Raw genomic sequence first — 21,880 nt, 5'->3', positions numbered from 1 at the left:
TTTACCAATTAAATCACTTGATGCCTTTAATTTTATTTAAAGTTACATTATTTTTTATGAAAAAAAAAGAAAAAAAAGTGCATATATCTTCTTTAAATTATGCATTTATTCTTCATCTTCTTTTTTATGTCTAAACAAAAAAATTATTTTAAAAAAATGAAGAATTTTTTTTGGAATATAAATCAAACTAATGAAAGAAAAAGTGTTAAAAGAATTCTTCAAATTAATTTTGACCATTAAATTAACATTAAGAAATTTGTGTTTCTTCTTTACTTTGTTTGTCTTTGTTTTAGGAATCATTTATGTAAAAAAAACTCTTCAATTGTAGTAGAATAATTCTACAATTTTAAAAAAAATAAAAAATACATACTATTCCCGTTTTTTATTATAAGTCGTTTTTGTTTTTTCACATGTATTAAGAAAAATAATAATTATTGTATAAAAATATGAAATTATGAATATTTTTACAAAATTGTCATTCATTAATGACATGAGAAAGATAAATTTACATAATTGAAAGAGGAGAGAATAATAAACTTTTAAAGGTATAATAGGAAAGATATCATTAATTATTCGATAATAATGTAAAATGACTTATATTGTAGTATAATTTCTTTTTTTAAAACGACGTATAATAAAAAACAAAGAGAGTATTAAATAAGAGAAAATAGTAGATGCTTACCAGAAATGAAAACAAAGTATTAAAAAAAGAAATAAACAACTAACATAAAGATATACACAACTACCTAAAGCCTCGTTAGGTCAACTAAAATATAATAAAATATAAGAATCCTCTACAATAAATTTTGAGAAATTACACTTTGTTCAATTAAAAATATGTATTATATTTATATTCTTTTAATATAAATAGTATTTGGTGATAGCATTTATTTATAGTCATCTTTTAATAAATCAAATTTCTTTTATGACTTTCAATGTCAATGGAGACTAATTTTGAACAATTTATTACTAGTTTATAGGTTTTAGAATATAAAATTCAATTTTAAATAGTTTTTGGTATTGAATTTAGTCCATAATTTGTCAACAAAAATTATTTAATCTTGCATTGTATTTTTATTATTTTATAGATTTTAAATTTATATGTTATTGATATATATTGTACTTTTTATTGACTAATAATAATAATAATAATAATAACAATAATAATAATAATAATAATAATAAAAAACTGATAAGAAAATATACTCTAATACAAAATTGTCCACAAACTCATATAAACTTAGAATAAGAAGCCTTTGATAAAGGTTAAACATAAATTGTACCAAAAGAAAAGCTCTGGAAAAAAGATAGGATAACATAAAACAACAATCACCCGTAAAAATACCACATAAAAAGACGAAAACTACTTGTGAAATCACAGATAAAACCATCAACAATGAGAACCAAAGATCTGGGCAGAAATCTCCACAAGAAGAGGAAATAAAACACGCATCCCAAAGCAAGTTAAAGGCACATCAGAGCCTCATAAACCTATAATAAGGGTAGTTTACTTCAACCAAGTAGAGAAAGAGCAAGAATATTGCGAGAACTTTCCATATACCATTTATAGATGAAAGTGATGTCTATGACCTCCATGTTCTTCACTTTCACAACTTTACCTGAAAGAATCAAATCATTACGAGACATCCAGACAACCTAGACCATGAAAAGACTCCGTCTTTTTTTCATCAGAAACTCCTAAAGTACCAAAAGACTCAAAAAGCGATTTGATATCCCCATTAACAACAAAAAACAACCCAGACACCTAAATATCATATACCAAAAATTAGAAAACATCATAAGTGACAAAAAAATGAGAAGTTAACTCTATAACATTCTAACAAGGACTACAAGACACCTTTACATAATGTAGGAGGACCCCACACTTGTTCAAATTAACTATAGAAGAGAGCTTATCTAGAAGAAGTTGCTAGGAAAAGACAGTTTGGACGGAGCCCAACTGAGTCAAGTAGAGGACAAAGCATAATCCATTATGATCAAGGGTAGAAAAGGTCTGAGCTTTTCATAAAGGACATAACTATAAGTAGAATCAACCAAGTATACTACATCCTTCCCCAACTTCAACCACTAATAATCACTATCAGGAGAGAGAGAGAGAGAGAGAGAGAGAGAGAGAGAGAGAGAGAGAGAGAGAGAGAGAGAGAGAGAGAGAGAGAGAGAACAATATCCAACACCACTTTCCAAGCAAAGCTAAATTAACAAGGTGAACCCCTAACCCTAAAAAACTCTTAGGCTTACAAACACCAGACCAAAAAACCCAAGGAATATTAGCTTTGTCTTTCACCCCTCCTATAGAAACCTTTGAATCCTCATTATTTTATTCCAGGCCTTAATGAGCATCTTAAGAAAAGAAAGGTAAAACACTAGGATATAATTAAGGACCAAGTTCAACAGAACCACTCTTCCCCCTCATACACACACACCTCTGACACCAAGTAACCAACCTCCTATAAATCTTATTCATCATAGGATCCTAAGAAGACTCGCAATGGGGATTAACTACCAATGGAAGACCAAAATACTTAAAAGAGAGAGAACCCAATCTACAATGGAGACAATTGCTCGCTTTCTCCAAAAAAGTGGGTCCACACTAACATCTATAAGACAACTAGAATAAGAGTATCATATGCACACCGAAGGTGAGAAACAAATAAATCAGATGACCCAACTCTAAACCATGAGAAAAGGCCAAACTCTAAGGCCTTGGAAAACATCCGACTTAGCCTTTCAACCACAATAAAAAAAAGGAAATTAGAAAATGAGCCACCTTGTTTCAACCCTCTCTTAATACTGGTTTCATGAGTTGAGCTCACATTAACTAAAACAACCAAATTTCTTGAAAACACACCTATAAGAATCCAAGCACGCCACTTTTAATCAAAACCAAATCTAGAGAGCATATAGTCCAAGAAGCTACAACTAACTAAGTCACAGGCCTTCTTAAAATCCACCTTAACAATGAGACAATCTTTCTTAGATCTCTTGGAAAAGTCCACTAATTCATTAATAACAACCACCTTATCAACCAAGGGCCCCCCTTTTAGGAAAACTAGATTGATTTGGAGTAATCTGATTCTACATAAACTTACCCAACCTAGACTCCAAGAATTTGGATACATGAAAATAAAGTGAGCCTAAGAATGAAATAGGCCTAAAATCATCTAGATGGGGGCGTAAAGTCCACTTTTAGAATCAAGTCACAAAGTAGGAAGATAAATCCATATGGAGAGAAGCTTGGGAATGGAATTACTCAAATAATAACCCATTGTCTTCTTTCAAAAGATACCAAAACCTCAAAAGGAATGCAAGATTGAAACCATTTGGACCATGACTCTTATCCACATCATTGAGGGATACTTCCATATCAATCTCAGATAAAATAAAAGGACAAGACAAAATCTTAACATTATTAGATGAAAGAGACTGAAAAGGAACACCATCCCACTGAAGCTTAACTAGAAAAGGTTCCTTAAAATGTCCAGTAAAGAAATTAGACACTTCATGGCGAATCTCACTCACACCTTGAACCTAACCCTCTCCTACTTGAAGTGCCAATATAGTCTTCTTCCTCTTCATACTCTTAATACATGCAAGTAAGTATTTATATTTTGCATCCTCTACTTTGAGATCTAGGAGAAATATCTTCCTTAATAAGTAACCTTTGTTTAGCTTTAAGGTCCCAATTTTTAATTTCGTCACTTAATTCCTCTAACCCAAAATCCAAGTTACAAAACTCTTCCCTATTCCAAACTTTCAGGGCATTTTTCAAAGGATTAAGCTTCTCTTTAATGAAAAAGGCTTTCAACTCTAGGAAATTAGAGGAAGCCCAACTCAATTCCACCACCTCACACAAACTAGAATTGCCAAGCAAATGATTATCAAATCTAAAGTTTTAGGCACAAAAGCTTATTAGCATAACAAAGGTGTTAGCCTGGAATTTCTATTTAGGAAAAAGTAAATTGAATATTGCATTGGGAAAATTCTAAATCTTAGCGTTGATTGACACAAGTCAACAAAAATGAATATGTTGACTGAAGCATTTGGACTAGCATCTTGAACCATGGTTTGGAATAATCTAATGAGTAGATCTTCAAACATGGTTTAGAAGAATCTCAAGAGAAGATCTTGAAACATGGTTTGAAGGAGTCTCAGGAACAAAACTAGTGGATCTCTCAATACTGTGTTGAAGTCGAAGCATTCGACAAACTTCAAATACTTAGAAGATTTTGGAAACCAAATACTTTAGATGGCTCTTAGCGCTTTCAACCATGACCTTCGACGAGTAGACAATTATCTAGTCGCTAAGAGCAGTTACAAATGTTGAATAATGGTTTTCAATAGTTTTCAAGTACTGATAACATGGCAGTGCATCAAAAGATTAAGTTTCATGTTCATGAAGACATGTTTATTTTCTAGGAAAAAGCTGTCGGAGACAGTTCTTTAGTGTCGCATATCGAAAAATACGATCCTTCACGATAGTCGCTGAAAAATGTTTCAAATAGAGTCGCCACCAAACTTTGTTTATTCCAATAAGGAAATAGGAAAATATTGATGAGACCTTTAAAAAGGAAGAAGATGGTCATCTCAACCATATTCGAGTTCGGGAGTCGATTACGCAAGAGGAAGGTATTAACAACCCTCATGTCCATTGTACTCAACGAGAACCTTTTAATCTAATTTGTGATTTGAATGTTAACTAATGTTAATTGTTTTCCTTGAGTTAATGAAAGAGATTGAAAAGAGAAATGAAAGGAGACCTCAAAAGGGGAAAAATGGAGGTTTTTTATTAATGTGCTCGCCAAGATCTCGCAATCTCGTTCCTACATATCTTTATAATGCAATAAGGAAATCAGAGTATTCGTAGTTCGGGGAACTGTAATTTGTTGGTGCTTTTTAATGAACAACTATTTATATCACATTCTAAAGGATAAACATTTGCTTGTCTATTCTCGACGGAGGCTTAAGCACTAGTTTGTTATGCGCGTTAGAAGGGATTAAACAATGTTCTTTCAAGAAAAAGTTTTGATCACATGGGGGTGACAAGTTAGATTAATATGTTGAAAGTTTTATTTGAATGACGATTACTTGGATGGCCGAGTAAGGCAACTCATATCCAAATAATCGAGGAGAGGAATCAAAGGCTCTAGACCATCTCCCTTTTCATCCTTAATTGCAAAAGGATTTGATATACTTAAGGTATTTTAAATGGATGACAAATACTCAAATGGCTGTGTAAGGCAATTCGTATCCAAGTATTCAGGAAAGGGAATAGAATACTCTATACCACTATCTTTTTCATCTAAATTATTATTATAAAAATAGGTTTGCATATGGTTGATACTTTTTAGATAAACGACGAATACTCGAATGACTGAGTAAGGAAACTCATATCCAAGTATTAGAGGAGAAGAATCGAAAGCTCTAGACCATCTCCATTTTTATTTAATTTTTTATGAAAATGATTTGATTTAATCGATTTAGAAGTCTTTTAGAGAAATGACAATTGCTTGACTAATCGAGTAAGAGAACTCGTTTTCAAACAATTGAGGAAAGAAGTAGAGGGCTCAAAACCATCCCCCTTTTCGTTTCTAAATTATGTTCAAGTATAATTAGAGTATATTCGTTTCAATTTAATAAAATACTAGACGTTGAATCGAGTTTTTGAATTTGCATTTATAAATGAGTTAAAGGTATATTGGGTGAACTAATCGTCTAATTAATTAACTAAAACATAATAGGCCTCATTGTAAGAAAGTCCAAGAGTAAGCTATGTAAGATTGATGGCGATGCTAAAAGCAATCGACTTACATAGGTGCTGAAAATGGATTCGACTTTGAATTGAGAATTATTTGACTTTTAAATGGTTTAATGTGATCATTATGTTTGAAGTAATTAACAAATTAATATCATAAATAAAGCTTAATGCATGGTTTATTCAAAATGAGAATTATACAAGTTAATGGATCAATCAAACACAAAATGATAAACCCATCCCAATTTCACAAAAATAAATGGCTAAATAATTAAATAAAAACTATTTAATAAAATTAATCAAAATGTTAATTAATTAAATTAAATAAGATTATGTAACAAAATTTAATCAATATTTTAATTAAATTTAGCAAAATTAACTATTCAATTTAACAAGAAAAATATAGAATAGAAACAAAACAAAATAATAAAAAAACAATTAAATGGTCCAAAAGAAAAAAAAAGAAAATGGGAGGTGTGATCAGAAAGTTTCCAAGGCCCAAATAAAATAGGGACCCAACGCAATCAGGGTTCACCATGGAATCCAGTCAACAATGGTTGACTCTAAAACAATCCTAACGCGTTAGATCTTGGATGAGTCATACCTTGACTCATATCAAAGGGCCATATGGGGAGGGTACATGGCACGAGAGTGAGGATGCACACGTGGGATCAAGGAGAAAGGCTGCAAAATTGGTGACAAGTTTCCCAGGGGTGGAGACACGTGTCTGTCATACCCCAAAATTCGCCCGTTAATTTTGCAAGACATTTTTTAAGGCACCCCAACTTATTTTCCAAGGCATTGACCTTAAAGGAACCAAGACCTAGCTCACAGATGGCCAAATCCAGAAAATGGCCCAAACTGGCATGCTCGCTAGGCGAGCAATTCCTTCGCCTAGCGAACCCTTCGCTACGCCACTCGCCTAGCGAAGCTTGCGAATACCAGAAAATTCTGGGCTTCATTCTGAGCCCATTAGGTCACAACAAACCATTATAAATACCAACATTTCAGTCAGAAAGAGGGACAACAGAAGGAGACGAACCGGAACCCTAGCAATCAAACCTTGGAGGCTAACCAAGAGAATTCAGAGCAACCCTAAAGGAAACCCTGAAGGCAACTCATCTGCACAAAGGTGACCTCCGCCCAACTCAATCCGATACCAAAAGTGATCTGCCAATTCAACGTTGCAATTCAATTGCAAACAGGTTTGCGCATCACTACTGTTTTATGCTTCCAATCTGTATCCTCTAAATACATAATGCATCATGATTGAATTTTTGGATATGTAATTAGATTTTGCATGTGAGTTTAAGTATGCCTGAATATCCTAAATGTTTGACCATGTTATTTCTGTAATTGAATGCCATAGGGTTCGGAGTTCCGGAAATCGTACTGCTGTCAAACTCCAAACCCGTAGCCGCTCGCTGAATTTTTCTGTTCTGTTTGTGCCTACCTGATCTGATTCATTATAATCATGCATTATTTCGCCTGACATTATTACTGTTGTGTTTCTTTTATAGTGCAATTCTCAATTGCCCTTGGTCTCGATATTCTAACCCGTTTGCTGAATTTTGTAAGGGCTTACATATTCCCGGAAAAGTAGCTTGCTAGGTATTCCACTTTATTTGTGGGATACCCATGTGGAGATTCATCCTAGTTACTTAATTGATTATAATATGGACCTAATTACCTAATTGATTACAACTACCTAATTGATTGTAAAATATTGCCTTTGAATATGTGATCTTGGACCTCTCTTTGTTGCCTCACGATATTACGGCATTATGGTCATGTCCCGCGAATGTGGGGATACACTTAGCAAAGACCCTTCGGTTAAATCATCATGTCCCTATAAAATAAATCATAGTCCCTCGGATGTTGCATGCGGATATATGATTTTGTCCCTCGATGACCCTTCGTTGTAGCCTACGGTTAAATGATGATCGTCCCTTCGAATGCTAAGGTATCCTTACAAATGTTGCCTTTAATGACCAATCGATGACCCTACGATGACCCTTTTACATCCAAAGGATAAGACTACTTACTTCTCAATAGTAAGGACAATTTTACCCTCATAAGGATAGGAAATGCCCATAAAGACCTTGGGCAGGTATAACTCTTAATTGCTGGCTCACAACCTAAAACATTTTTCATACTCCACACTTTGCAAATACTAGAAAATCACCACTTGGTATACATTCGTACTAGAATCATTGCCAAGTTATATTTTTTTAAAACCGCTTTCAAAATTAAACAAGATAAATACTTTGTATACATTCGTACAAGAATCATTACAAAGTTAAACTCTCTTTTCAAAATATTTTTTAAGCAATCCACAAACACTTTTCAGACAAACATAAGTGATCAAGCAATTAAGAGCCCATGGATAACCATGGATACAAAGGGTGCTAACACCTTCCCTTTGTATAATGTACCTCCCGAACCCAAAATCTAATTAAGGTCTTTCCTGTTCTTTTCCACCTTTCCTTATTGGATAAAAGAAAAGTCGGTGGCGACTCTTGCTATCCGCGACATTTGCTTTCCAAAGCAAAACACACAAAGTCAGTTCACCGTATGACAGAACAGGCGACTCTGCTGGGGAACCTTAAAAAGAGAGGTTACCTTAAGAACAAGATCACTTATTCAAATTGTCTGATTTACTTTTAAGGGATTGCTTGGGTATTTTACGCTTGAGTGAAAGATCCTACACCCGGATCTAGTGTACCTTAGGTAAGTAGCAAAAGATCATCGCGACTATCCGGCGTATACTGGAATGGTTAAAATGATGGCTACGGTTAATGTGACACTTTGGATGTCCTGATGTTCCTCATGTTTACTTGAGGAAAAATTTGGCTTCCGCGTGGTGTCATCAAAGCATTAACCAGACCTTTAGAACCCTAATTGACTCATCCTAGCCATTAGAAAGTAGTGAGATAACTGGCTTCGGTTCCGACTGGGGTTGGTTGATACTCGATACTACACTATTTGAGATTGGACCTTTAGGGAAGCTTCGGTCAACCACTTGGTGTTGCACTGAGGTGGACTTAAAGGAAGGTCAATGATTTGAGATCCTTCTAGAACCCGGTTACTATTCTAGGACAGGTTGAACCAAACAAAACTTCAGTGGGGAGGGTACTTACCTATGGAACGCATGCAAGCCTTAAAACCTAAGAATGATTGTTGTGTGACTTGTTTGTGCTTGTTACTTATTTAACATCATAACATCATAACATCATAACATCATAACATCATGGCATTGTACTAACCATTTCAAGGACTTAGGGATTTAACGTTGCTCTATTTTGTAAGGCTATGACTCCCAGGAAGACCATCCGGATCAATTTGGTAGCCATCTCTCCTCAACTCAAGGATTTAGTGTCAAAACTTCCCGATCAGGCTCAGTTCATCAAGAAACATGGTTCTCTCCTCAATTTGGTTACCACTGGTTTCAAAGAAGATATGATGAGAGTCCTATTCCAGTTCTTCGATCCTAAACATCATTGCTTCACATTCCCAGATTATCAGTTGGTACCCACATTAGAAGAATTCTCCAGGATGCTTGGGATACCTATCCTTGATCAAACACCTTTCAGTGGTTTAGAAAAGATTCTGAAGTCGGAAGAAGTTGCCGCGGCTTTACACATGACAAAGTTCGATATTGAAACCAATTGGGTAACAAGAAGTGGAGTTAAGGGTTTACTTGCCAAGTTTCTGATAAATAAGGCCCGAGAATTCCTCAAAGTTATGAATATCCATGCTTTCGAAGATGTTCTAGCATTATTAATCTATGGTTTGGTGTTATTCCCTAATCCAGACCAATTCATAGACGTGAATGCTATTAAGATATTTCTCACTCATAACCCTGTACCTACCTTGCTTGGAGACATTTTGCATTCCCTTCACACCCGTACTATGAAGAGACAAGGGACTCTCATATGCTGCATACCTTTATTGTCTAGGTGGTTTATTTCGCACCTTCCTCAATCAGTCTTGAAGAATGGGCAAAATCTGAAATGGTCTCAAAGGATAATGTCGCTCTCCCATTCAGACATCCGCTGGTGTCCTCATCTCGAAGAAAATGTTATCCTCATCGACCGTTGTGGAGAATTCTCTAACGTACCACTCCTGGGGATAAGAGGAGGTATTACTTATAACCCAGCTTTAGCCCTACGCCAGTTTGGTTATGCTCGAAGAGGCGGTCCACATGAAATAACTATTCAAGGTACGGTGTTTGACTATGACAACGATTCCCAAGGTCTCCGTCAAAGATTTGTACGAGCTTGGGGCATGGTGAAAAGAAGCACTTTAGGACAGAAAAACTCTATTCCTATGGAACCTTATCTCAGATGGGTACGCGCCAGAGCTCGTGAACTTGTCATGCCATATCTTGCAGTCGGACCGCTGGTTGTTGAACCAGAAGTTGAAGGAGGTACTCCCCAGATCATTCCTTATCCAGATATGCCTACCGATGTTGAAGAATTGAAAAGATCCTGGATCCAGTTGAGAGAGGAGAGGGATACTTTTGAAGCTCAGTTCTGTGCTGAAAGGAAGAAAGTGTTAGAGCTCACCAGCCAGCTTAATGAGGAACGAAGACTCAATGCATATCTTCGCCCAAAAAGAAGCCGCCCCTGGGAGACTTGAGCTTTTATTGTATTTTATTAGTTATTGTAATGAATATTGATTAAAAATTATTAATAAAAGTTCCCTTTTTTTGGTAGTTTACGCAAAGTTAAATTCCGAAAGTCCTTGGAAACATTTCATACATTGCATAGCATAACATAACATGGCATAACAGGTATTCTAAAGGATCAATATTCTCACGGTCTTCCTATTGCAAACAGAAAAATGGCCCTCGAACAAACTGTCAAAGATCTCCAGGCTCAGAATGCTCAATTCTAGGAGATGATGCTGAGCTTATCCAAGGGGCAGGAAGAACTGAAGGCTCTCTTGCTCGAGAAGAAGAAAGACAAGAAACCTGTGAGTTACATCAACCCGGGGAGAAGGCTTAAAGGACAGGCTGCAGGAGTCAAGATTAGACTTCCGAAGGATCAAGAAGAGGAGACAGAAAATGATTCAGGAGAGGAGGATGTTGATCTCTTTAACTCTGAGGACGACGATGAAGATTATAAGAATGAACAGTACTCTCCAAGAGATGGCAAGTACAAGTTGCTGGAAGAACGTATGCTAGCTATGGAGGGTCAGAAGGCGCCCGGTCTGGATTTCGAAAGCTTGGGACTGGTCTCTGATGTGGTCATTCCTCGCAAATTCAAGATCCCCACTTTCACTAAGTACGATGGTGCGTCTTGTCCTCAGATGCATCTGAGAGCTTACGTGAGAAAGATTCAGCCGTATACCACTGATAGGAAGCTATGGATCCATTTCTTCCAAGAGAGTCTATCTGGCACACAGTTGGAATGGTATTATCAGCTCGAAAACTCTAACATCCGCACCTGGACTGATTTAGCGACAGCTTTCTACAAACACTACCAGTATAATTCTGAATTGGCACCTACTCGGCTATAGCTGCAGAATATGACTATGGGATCTAAAGAAAGCTTCAAAGAGTATGCTCAAAAATGGAGAGATTTGGCTGGCAGAGTCAAACCCCCTATGACTGGTCGAGAATTAGTGGACATGTTCATGAGTACATTGACTGGCCCGTTCTACATCCATCTATTGGGAAGTTCTTCATCGGGTTTCACTGAACTTATATTGACAGGTGAACGTGTTGAAAGCGGCATCCGAAGTGGAAAGATACAGGCGACTACCTCTGCAAGCACCAAAAGGTCCTACCAGGGGAGGAACGAATCAAATGCTGTGTACGGTCAAAGGGGTCGTAACAAGAAAAATCGTGACCATACCATTGGAGCAGTTACGATTGCAGCACCGCCATCTCAAAACTTCCAGCACAGACAAGACAGGCCAAGAAGGCAATTTACCAAGATCAATATGACTTTAGCACAGGCACTGCAGGGTATGCTAAAAGCAAATTTGATTACCCTCAGAGATCCTCCTACGAATCCCAACACTACTTCTTCTCGTTATAATCCCAATGCCAGGTGTGCATATCACTCTGATAGCCCCGGGCATGATACAAACGATTGTTGGTCGTTGAAGAATAAGATTCAGGATATGATCGACGCTGGTGAAATTGGATTTGATCCTCCAGGGACTCCTAATGTCATCACTGCACCTATGCCTAACCATGACAAGACTGTTAATGCTGTGGATGACAATTCTCACATTTCTAATGTAGCTGATTTAACATCTCCTCTCCTGATCATCAAGAAGAATTTATTGCAAGCTGGTTTATTTCCAGGTTGTGCTGAAAATTGCGATCGCTGTATACTCCGACCCAATGAGTGCTTGAAGTTGAGGAATGGTATTCAACGGCTGATGGATGATCGCACAATTCTCTTCGAAAAGGTTCCTAAGGTAGAAAACCCTACCAAAGAAATATCTGTGATTGCTAGGTCCAAAGTTCCAGTGAAGATTACCGCTACCAGAGCACCTGTGAAGATTACTGCTGAGCCCAAGGTAGCTCCCCTAATCATTACTGCACCTGGCCCAGTACCGTATTCCTCCAGCAAAGCCATTCCGTGGAATTATGGAGGTGATGTTTACATCCATGGCGTAAAGCAAGTTGGTAATTCTGCTAATCCTAATGACATTGCCGGGACTAGTAAAGTTACTCGAAGTGGAAGGATTTTCTCTCCAGAAATCTCACCTCCCGTCCCTGAAACTCGAGGCAAGGAACCAGTAACCAACCCTTCTCATTCAAAGACACCGGTCGAAGTTACTACTGAAGATGTTGCCAAGCAGGAAGTGGAGGAAATGCTGAAAATCATCCGTAAGAGTGATTTTGATGTGGTAGAACAGCTGGGGCATACTCCGTCTAAAATTTCGATGTTATCATTGTTGTTATCTTCTGAATCTCATGCCAATGCATTGATCAAATTCTTGAAGACCGCTCATGTACCTCAGGAGACATCTGTCGATCAGTTCGAAAACTATGTTGCTAACCTGACTGTTGATAATGGCCTAGGCTTTTCCGATGCTGATCTGACACCAGCAGGAAAGAATCATAACAAAGCTCTGCACATCTCCATTTAGTGTAAGGGGATCACCTTGGCTCATGTGTTGATCGATAATGGCTCTTCTTTGAATGTGCTACCGAAAGCTGTACTCGATAAGCTTGACTGTAAGAGCATCGAATTGAAACCTAGTGATACTGTGGTGCGTGCGTACGACGGTGCGAAAAGTGTTGTCCATGGTGAAGTGGTTCTCCCCATCAAGATAGGACCTCAAGTCTTCAACACTATCTTTCATGTGATGAACATCCGTCCTGCCTATTCATGCTTGCTGGGACGCCCTTGGATTCATGGGGCAAGTGCCGTAGCTTCATCTCTCCATCAAAAGCTGAAGTATCCAATAGAGGGTAAGATTGTCACTGTGTATGGAGAAGAAGAGTATATTGTCAGTAGTGTGCAGGCCTTCAGATACATCGAGATGGATGGCGAATTCTTTGAGACTCCCACTCAGTCATTTGAAATGGTTCACCCGCCCAGTCCTGTCCTTAAGCCAACTCCCCTTGTGCCCAAGGTTATTCGTGCTCCTCCTGCCATGATTTCTCTGAAGGACGCTCAAGCCGTGGTTGAAAATGGTGGTCGTACTGGTTAGGGTCAACTGATCAGCGTACCATACAAGTCTGACAAGTCTGGTCTGGGATTTAACTCTGAAAGGATGGTCAAAGATCAGGTTAATGCTGTAGAAGATGCTGATAGCGATTGCGACCTGGATAGCTGGATTTTTCCAACAATTGGTGACAGACTCAATAATTGGAGGGCTGAAGACACTATCCCGATTTCCTTTAGTCAGGAGTAATTGTTATTGTCTATTTTAGTGTTGCAAATTGTTTTAGTTTTTACAATTGAACTTCTTAAAGCATTGTGTCTATGCCCAGGGCACAATAGCTAATTTGTTAAGGGTTTTATCATTTTCATAAGCATATTCACATTCAATAAATCAATGGACTTTTTGCATTCAAATATTGCGCTCTTTATCTTTCCTGTCATCTTCCAAACAAGCTATGTTTTCTTACACACACTCACGTAACAAATTGCAGATCCATACCCACTCTGGATCCTGTTGATAATAGTTCGACTACTGTTCATTATGACTTTGAAAATCCGATCTACCAAGCCGAGGACGGAAGTGAGGAAGATTGTGAAGTACCTGGAGAACTTGCCAGACTGTTACTGCAAAAAGAAAGAACTATACAGCCGCATGAAGAGTCAATCGAAATTGTAAACCTGGGTACTAAAGTGGACAAGAAAGAAGTCAAAATAGGAGCAGGCTTGGGAGACAGGTCAAGGAAAGATTGATTCAGATGTTACATGACTATATGGAGATTTTTGCTTGGTCGTATGAAGACATGTCAGGACTGGATACTGATATAGTAGTGCATCGTTTGCCAATGAAGGAAGATTATCATCCTGTTAAGCAAAAGGTTCGTCGCATGCGTCCTGAGATGTCCGAGAAAATCAAAGCCGAAGTTATAAAACAATTTAACGCCGGTTTCCTAGCCGTTACTTCTTATCCTCAATGGGTTGCTAATGTGGTACCGGTACCGAAGAAGGATGGTAAGGTGCGAATGTGCGTCGATTACAGAGATCTGAATAAAGCGAGTCCCAAAGATGACTTTCCACTCCCGCACATTGATGTTCTGGTAGACAATACCGCTCAACACAAAGTATTCTCCTTCATGGATGGATTCTCGGGTTATAACCAGATCAAGATGGCACCTGAAGACATGGAGAAAACTACGTTTGTGACGCAATGGGGCACTTTCTGTTACAAAGTAATGCCATTCGGTTTAAAGAACACTGGGGCAACGTACCAGCGTGCTATGGTGGTTTTGTTCCATGATATGATTCATCATGAAATAGAAGTATATGTGGATGACATGATAGCCAGATCTCATACTGAAGAAGAACATCTCGATCATTTGTACAAATTGTTTGAGAGGTTGAAGAAATATAAGCTGAGATTGAACCCGAACAAATGCGCCTTTGGAGTAAGATCCGGTAAACTCTTGGGATTTATTGTCAGTGGTAAAGGAATTGAGGTTGACCCGGCTAAGGTGAGAGCTATTCAAGAAATTCCAGTGCCCCGTACAGATAAGGAAGTCAGAGGTTTCTTGGGACGTTTGAATTACATCGCCCGGTTTATCTCCCATTTAACTGCTACCTGCAAACCCATCTTCAAACTACTGAGGAAGAATCAAGAGATGATATGGAATGACGAATGTCAAGAAGCTTTTGACAAAATCAAGAAGTATCTCCAGGAACCTCCGATCCTGATACCACCAGTTGAAGGAAGACCTCTAATCATGTATTTGACCGTGTTAGAAAATTCAATGGGGTGCGTGTTGGGGCAACATGACAAGTCTGGTCGAAAAGAGCATGCCATATACTACCTTAGCAAAAAGTTTACCGACTGTGAAACAAGATACTCACTGCTCGAGAGAACTTGCTGTGCTTTGGCCTGGGCTGCTCGCCGACTAAGACAGTATATGTTGAATCATACCACTTTGTTGATTTCTAAGATGGATCCCATCAAATACATATTTGAGAAACCTGCCCTCTCCGGAAGAATAGCGAGATGGCAGATGATTTTAACAGAGTATGATATCCAGTATACTACCCAGAAAGCAATCAAAGGAAGCGTGCTAGCTGATCATTTGGCTCATCAAGCAGTGGATGATTACCAATCTATGAATTTTGAGTTCCCAGATGAGGATGTCATGCTTGTTACTGATTACGAAGAACCTGGACCAGATGAAGGACCCGAACTGGGATCCCGATGGACTATGGTTTTCGATGGATCTTCTAATGCGTTGGGTAATGGTGTTGGTGTTGTAATTATTTCTCCCAAGGGTTGCCATACGCCTTTCACTGCTAGACTATGTTTCGATTGTACCAACAATATGGCCGAGTATGAAGCATGTATTTTGGGACTCAGAGCTGCTATAGACCTGAGAATCAAGTTTTTGAGTGTGTACGGAGACTCAGCATTAGTAATCATTCAGATCAAAGGAGAATGGGACACTAAACATCCGAGTCTCATCCCTTATCGAGAGCGGGTGTTGACATTAATCCCATACTTTGAAAAGATTACATTCGAACATATTCCACGAGACGAGAATCAGTTGGCAGACGCCTTGGCCACCATGTCATCTATGTTCAAAGTCAGATGGGACAATGAAGCTCCCATGATCACCATTGAACGACTAGATGAACCAGCATATTGTTATGAACTTAACGCTGCTGAAGTAGAAGAGAAACCTTGGTTCCACGAAGTAAAAAGATATTTAGAAGCTCAGGAATACCCTGAAGGGGCGTCCATCAATGACAGAAAATTCCTGAGGAAGTTCTCCGCTAAATTCTTTTTGAGTAATGGAATATTATACAAACGTAATCATGATTCGACTTTGCTTCGTTGTATGGATAAAAAGGAAGCAGAAAAGATTATGGAAGACATGCATGACGGTATTTTTGGGACTCACTCTAGTGGACATACAATGGCCAAGAAGATTCTGAGATCAGGGTATTATTGGTCTACCATGGAAGCTGATTGCCACCATCACTCCAGAACTTGTCACAAGTGCCAGATCTATGCGGACAAAGTACATGTGCCTCCTGCTCCATTGAACGTGTTGACAGCCCCTTGGCCCTTTGCAATATGGGGAATTGATATGATCAGGGAGATTAAACCTACTACTTCTAATGGACATCGTTTCATCCTTGTTGCTATTGATTACTTTACAAAGTGGGTAGAGGCAGCCTCATTTGCTTCTGTCACTAAGAATGTGGTGGCACGGTTCATCAAGAATAGTCTTATTTGTCGATATGGCGTCCCTGAAAGAGTTATCACTGATAATGGCACTAATTTGAACAACAAGATGATTACTGAACTCTGCACGCAGTTCAAGATAAAACACCATAACTCTTCTCCGTACCGGCCAAAGATGAACGGCGCCGTGGAGGCTGCTAATAAGAATATCAAGAAGATCATACAAAAGATGACAGTAACGTACAAAGACTGGCATGAGATGTTACCATTTGCTCTTCATGGTTATCGCACTTCAGTACGCACTTCGACAGGGGCAACTCCTTTCTCTTTAGTCTACGGAATGGAAGCCGTCTTACCAGTGGAAGTTCAGATTCCCTCCCTAAGAATCATGAAAGAGGCGGATTTAGACGAGAATGAATGGATTCAGACTCGACTCGATCAGATAAATTTGATTGATGAAAAGAGACTTGCGGCTGTTTGTCATGGGCAGATATATCAGAAGCGCATGACCCAGGCATTTAACAAAAAGGTCAAAAGACAGGTGTATCAAGTCGGTGACTTGGTGATCAAGCGTATCATTCTACCACAAGGTGATCCCAGAGGCAAATGGACCCCCACATACGAAGGGCCATTTGTAGTTAAGAAGGTATTCTCTGGTGGAGCCATGATACTTGCTACGATGGATGACGAAGACTTCCCACATCCCGTGAACGCGGACATAGTCAAAAAATACTACGCATGAGAGAGACCCGCTAGGTCGACGTATCTAGGCAAAAGTAAGGGCATCCCGGCGAACTAAAAGGGTTCGGGCAAAAATCAGGGATTAACATATAAAAACGTACACCCGGCAAGTCGAAAACCTGAAAAGGCGGCTTGGGCAGAAAAGGGTATCCCGGTGGACTGAAAACCTGAAAAGGCGGTCCAGGCAAAAATTAGGGATAAAAGCGTATGACTATGTCCCGTTCTCGGTCAGCTTCACCCAAGTCAAAGGGACTGTACAAGCCAATCACTTCCATCCGACAGCAGGAGATGAGATGCTTGAAGACATAATGACAGTAGCAGAATTAAAATCGATAGGACTTTTCCTTCATAGCTTTTTCTTTATGTTCTTGACAGTTTCCTCTTACTAGGATTTTTGTCTCTTTGTACACAAATTGCCTGTTTGTAGGCCCTCTTTCAAAATCAATACAATTTTGTTTCCAAAAAAAAAATGCTTTTGTTTTACTTTTTCTGTTTGTTTGCGTAAACGTCCATTGATTTAATTGGAATTGATATATGCATTTGAATATGATCGATGTTTATCAAAAATACATGCATAAAACGGAAATAACGATTACTACAAGACTTCAGGATCGAGGAGAAGGTCTAACCATGCGTTCCAATGAATCCGGTTGCTAATTCCATTCCCCAACAAAAACAGCTATTTCCCAGGAGAGGTTGGCATCACCAGACATACTGGTCACCTCTTCCGTCCCCCAGCCAGGCTCTGTTTAGTGTTTCCACCATCAGACAAAAATCAAGTATCCCCAGCCAAGAAAGGGTCATCAATACAAGCATCTCCAACCAGAAGATGGGGATTTATTTTCCCCAGGGAGTCGCCAGGAAAAACTTTTCAGACGCATAATTCATTCATTACATCATTTCACAGCATACGCATGCATACATTGTTCGCATTTATTTTCGTAAGCATAAAACATCTCATGCATCATGACATAACATGAAGCTGACTTTATTTTTCAGGTTAATTATCCTCCTGATACAGTCAAAACAAAGGTCCATTCAGACGGACATCTGTATCAATTACATTCAAGATTCAACTACATCTCTAGATACAACCCATATGAACATTCATTCTGACAAGCACTCTGATATCCGCCCAATGGTGGCATCTTTAAGCCCACCCCAGATATTCATTGCAAATACAACATATACAAATACTATCAGATATAGCCTGGCGTACGGTTCACTCTGATTCAGCTCAACATATGACTCCTTCAACTCAGATACGATCTAACGTACGATCCATTCTGACCTTCAACTACTCCAATACGGTCTAATGTACGACCCAGTTGGACCTTCAAATCCTCAGATGCTGCCCAGCGTACGGTACATTCCGGGGTGTAGTCTAGCGTACGACTACTTTCTTCTTCAGATACAGCCTAACGTACGACTCATTCTGCAACTCCAATACGGTCTAACGCACGACCCATTTGGATCTTCAACTCAGATACGATCTAGCGTATGATCCATTCTGATTCTACCTTCGTCAGATACAGCCTAACGTACGGCTTATTCCGCAACTTAGATACGATCTAGCGTACGATCCATTCTGATCTTTCCTCCCCGACGAAGTCATCCGCCTAATGAACAACTCACTTTGCTATTCAGATACGGTCTAGCGTATGATCCATTCTGATCCCTTATCCCCAGCAACGTATAACACACTTTGACTCCCCGGCGAAGTCGACAGCCTAATGGATAACTCACTATATGGTCTAGCGTATGACTCGGTATGACACCCATGTCTTTAGATATCATCTAATGTACGACGCACTCTGAAGCTCTCATCATCAAACTTCCTGGATGGCATCTTTAAGCCCATCTTCATCAAGACTAACTGTTGATTAACAAGTGAAAATTTTGGGGCATTCTAAGTGTTCAATAATCTTCCACCTCCAGACCACGAATGACATACATACCATCCTAATTCTCTCGGTTCAAGAAAATTGAACAAGGGCAGCTGTCATACCCCAAAATTTGCCCGTTAATTTTGCAAGACATTTTTTAAGGCACCCCAACTTATTTTCCAAGGCATTGACCTTAAAGGAACTAAGACCCAGCTCACAGATGGCCAAATCCAGAAAATGGCCGAAACTGGCATGCTCGCTAGGCGAGCAATTCCTTCGCCTAGCGAACCCTTCGCTACGCCACTCGCCTAGCGAAGCTTGCGAATACCAGAAAATTCTGGGCTTCATTCTGAGCCCATTAGGTCACAACAAACCATTATAAATACCAACATTTCAATCAGAAAGAGGGACAACAGAAGGAGACGAACCGGAACCCTAGCAATCAAACCTTGGAGGCTAACCAAGAGAATTCAGAGCAACCCTAAAGGAAACCCTGAAGGCAACTCATCTGCACAAAGGTGACCTCCGCCCAACAATCCGATACCAAAAGTGATATGCCAATTCAACGTTGCAATTCAATTGCAAACAGGTTTGCGCATCACTACTGTTTTATGCTTCCAATCTGTATCCTCTAAATACATAATACATCATGATTGAATTTTTGGATATGTAATTAGATTTTGCATGTGAGTTTAAGTATGCCTGAATATCCTGAATGTTTGACCATGTTATTTCTGTAATTGAATGTCATAGGGTTCGGAGTTCCGGAAATCGTACTGCTGTCAAACTCCAAACCCGTAGCCGCTCGCTAGCACGTCGCTAAGCGAGCATGTAGCGAGCACTCGCTAAGCCTTCGCTAGGCGAGGCAGCAGCGAACCTGACAGTCGCTGAATTTTTCTGTTCTGTTTGTGCCTACCTGATCTGATTCATTATAATCATGCATTATTTCGCCTGACATTATTACTGCTGTGTTTCTTTTATAGTGCAATTCTCAATTGCCCTTGGTCTCGATATTCTAACCCGTTTGCTGAATTTTGTAAGGGCTTACATATTCCCGGAAAAGTAGCTTGCTAGGTATTCCACTTTATTTGTGGGATACCCATGTGGAGATTCATCCTAGTTACTTAATTGATTATAATATGGACCTAATTACCTAATTGATTACAACTACCTAATTGATTGTAAAATATTGCCTTTGAATATGTGATCTTGGACCTCTCTTTGTTGCCTCACGATATTACGGCATTATGGTCATGTCCCGCGAATGTGGGGATACACTTAGCAAAGACCCTTCGGTTAAATCATCATGTCCCTATAAAATAAATCATAGTCCCTCGGATGTTGCCTGCGAATATATGATTTTGTCCCTCGATGACCCTTCGTTGTAGCCTACGATTAAATGATGATCGTCCCTTCGAATGCTAAGGTATCCTTACAAATGTTGCCTTTAATGACCAATCGATGACCCTACGATGACCCTTTTACATCCAAAGGATAAGACTACTTACTTCTCAATAGTAAGGACAGTTTTACCCTCATAAGGATAGGAAATGCCCATAAAGACCTTGGGTAGGTATAACTCTTAATTGCTGGCTCACAACCTAAAACATTTTTCATACTCCACACTTTGCAAATACTAGAAAATCACCACTTGGTATACATTCGTACTAGAATCATTGCCAAGTTATATTTTTTTTAAACCGCTTTCAAAATTAAACAAGATAAATACTTTGTATACATTCGTACAAGAATTATTACAAAGTTAAACTCTCTTTTCAAAACATTTTTTAAGCAATCCACAAACACTTTTCAGACAAACATAAGTGATCAAGCAATTAAGAGCCCATGGATAACCATGGATACAAAGGGTGCTAACACCTTCCCTTTGTATAATGTACCTCCCGAACCCAAAATCTAATTAAGGTCTTTCCTGTTCTTTTCCACCTTTCCTTATTGGATAAAAGAAAAGTCGGTGGCGACTCTTGCTACCCGCGACATTTGCTTTCCAAAGCAAAACACACAAAGTCAGTTCACCGTATGACAGTGTCACCACCGTGTCGGGCCATCAAGACACTTAATAAGACACCCCAACCCAAAAGCTCAACCTCATTCTTACATTATCTTTCTCTCTCTTCACTCAAAACAAACTTTGAATGCTCTGCCATCTCTCCCTTTCTTCTCAAAGCTATCCTTGCTGGAGAAGACGGTGGTTGCCAGCCAAAGATGGCGGCACCATCTTCTTTTCTAGTGAACCACTATCCCAATGACACTAATTTTCTACCTTACCCATGAGGAACTTAATTGTACCCTCATATTCTCTCTCTCTCTCTCTCTCTCTCTCTCTCTCTCTCTCTCAATATATATATATATATATATATATATATATATATATATATATATATATATATATATATATATAATATATATATATATATATATATATATATATATATATATATATATTAAAAAAACACAAATAATAAACTTCTATTTGCCTAAGCCAAACAACAATGAAATAATGCATTGCTTATTAGATAAAGATACACTAGGAAAATAACAACAGTGAGACCAATCGTTTAAACTATATAAGGTAACTAAAATGTACTTTAACTTGAATGCTTCCGGT

Source organism: Lathyrus oleraceus, chromosome 4, assembly GCF_024323335.1.
Source record: "Lathyrus oleraceus cultivar Zhongwan6 chromosome 4, CAAS_Psat_ZW6_1.0, whole genome shotgun sequence".
NCBI lineage: Eukaryota > Viridiplantae > Streptophyta > Magnoliopsida > Fabales > Fabaceae > Lathyrus > Lathyrus oleraceus.
The sequence above is the reverse complement of the archived record's forward strand: the minus strand, read 5'-3'. Positions refer to the sequence as shown.